The following is a 2,516-nucleotide window of genomic DNA, read 5'->3' as shown; positions in this document are numbered from 1 at the left end:
GTGTATACATACATATATACACACATATTTGTGTGTATACAATTACATATATACATATGTATATGTGTGTGTGTGTGTGTGTGTATACATCTGTATACACATATATATGTGGCCAGACAGAGGACTGGTTCCAAACTCAGGTTCAGCTGATCGAAAGTCAACACACAAGAGACAGACATTGGTGGGAAAGGAAAGGTTGCTTTATTCAGGAAGCCAGCAGTCTGGGAAGACAGCAGACTAACGTCTCAAAGCCCATCTCCCCATCCAGGTGAAGCAGGAGGATTTTAAAGGGAAAGACTCAGGGGCTTCTGGGTGGCTCAGGGGGTTAAGTGTCCAACTTTTGATTTCGGCTCAGGTCATGATCTCACGGTTTGTGAGATCAAGCCCTGCGTGGAGCTCTGTGCTAACATTGCAGAGCCTGCTTGGGATTCTGCTCCTTCCCCCCACCTCTCTTACACACGTGTGCATCTTTTTTTTTCTCTCTCTCTCTCAAAATAAATACACTTTAAAGGGAAAAGCTCAGGAGATGGTGAGGGGGTTACGTTCAGGAGACGCCGGTGCTCCGTAGGTAACCATTTGTCCTTGTGATAGCTTCCAGATTCCTCTGCTCTGCCAGTTGTCAGCGCTCCCAGGTGTCTCTCAGTGAAGGGTACCCCTGCAGCCCAGCCAATAAGCCGCATCCCGGCAGCGCAGTCCAGACTCCTGATCCTGTACCAGGAGTCAAGGCTCCCAGGGATCTCTTGCCGAGGATCCCATGGTCCATGGTGGCTGTTTTCGCGTGCCATCAGGCCTTATCTTCTGGAAAGTCTGGTCCTTTGTTCCTCAAGGCCAGCGGTCTGCAGGATCTCAGGGGAAGTAGGTTAGTTCTGCTACAAACCATGAAGTTTGGGTAAGCAAGCAAGGAATGCATTAGCTTCAAGCAAGTTAACAATTAAGACCGGTTGGAGAGCTGTTATGTGTGTGTGTGTGTGTGCGCACGCCTCGATATATATTTGGGCTCACTGTATAATCTCTCCAGGACTGTATTAGACAATATGGACCGACTTCTTTACAACATGGAATCGAATGAGGGTGAATTTCAGAAGGAGGGAAATGTGACCTGGGGGTTAATTAATATCCTGTTCTTTCCCATTTCAAAACCTTTGGTGATACACATGATGCAGCAGTAGGCGTGGAGGGAGTGGCTTCGTGGCTCGGGGAGTGAGGGCCCCCTCGGGAGGACAGCTGCACACATAGACATGCTTGTACGGCTGACTCAGGTCCGGTGAATGCGTCCCATGTCCAGTGAACGCGTCCCATGTCCGGTGACCGCGGCCAGTCTGTTGGTTCTGGTCTGTGTTTGACCACGTAGAATCGCCCGGGGATCTGTGGGCACCATGAAACATTCAAATGCCTTCCAACAACATGCACACAAACTAACCTTCCTTGGGTTCGCGAAATGTCCCCCAAAGACATCGAGTTGTCATAAATCGTCTTTAATATTTTTAGTTGTGCAACATTTCGGGTGGGTTGTGGACTTGACACCCCCTTATCCCAGGCACATATCCACTCTGTGGGTGGACTGAGTTTCCTATTTATTCAGCCAAAGATGTAGACACTTACTGGAAGTGAGGTGGTCACACAGAGCCGAGGGCTACGATGCATTAGAGTTTCCTTGGCCCTTCATTTATCTGCAGGACACTAGCCAGGTAAGGCAGGCTCTTGCTGGGACTAGGAAAGTAAATTTCTTATTTCCCAACATCCCGGAAAACCCAGTTCTCTGCAGTCCACCCCCCGGATCATCATATAATAATTTTCTCTATCAGAGTTGGAGGAGAGATGAAGGGATCGGTTTCCACCGCTGTGGGAACTACAAGTCCGAAATTTGCAGCCAGCGTGGCTGGCTGGAGACCCGGGGAGAGGTGATGTTGAAGCTGCTGTCCAAAGGCAGTCAGCAGGCAGAAGTCCTTCTTCCTCAGGGGACCTCGGGCTTTTTCTCTTCAGGTCATCAGTTGATCGGATGAAGCCCACTCACGCTCTGGAGGGGCATCTGCTGTACTCAAAGTCTACGGATTTAAATGTTAATCGCGTCTAAAAATACCTTCACGGTGACATCTGGACTGGTGTTTGACCAAGCATCCGGACACCATAGTCTAGCCAAATTGATGCATAAAATTAACCAGCACAGAGGATAACGTTTAATCTCGAAGTATTGACTAGCGTAGCTAGGATGTGAGAGCTGTCTGACTCCAGAATTTGTTCCATTGAATCACCCTATCTTGTTAGTCTGTGTGTGTGTGTGTGTGTGTGTGTGTGTGTGTGTTGCACTGGGACTATTAGCCCGAGTCTGCTGATTGTAGCAGCCATTTTTTTCCTGCCGTGAAAAACTGCCTGTCACCTTATAGAAGAAGAAACCTGGGATTTTCCCAGGTAAGATACGGACACGGCAAATTTCTCAAGTTTTCCGGAAGACAGAGGTGTCTCTAATGTCGCTTTCTAGGGAACAGTCAATTTGCAACTATCACCACGCAACTCCT

Source organism: Panthera tigris, chromosome A3 (assembly GCF_018350195.1).
Source record: "Panthera tigris isolate Pti1 chromosome A3, P.tigris_Pti1_mat1.1, whole genome shotgun sequence".
Classification (NCBI taxonomy): domain Eukaryota; kingdom Metazoa; phylum Chordata; class Mammalia; order Carnivora; family Felidae; genus Panthera; species Panthera tigris.
This window is presented reverse-complemented; position numbering follows the sequence as displayed.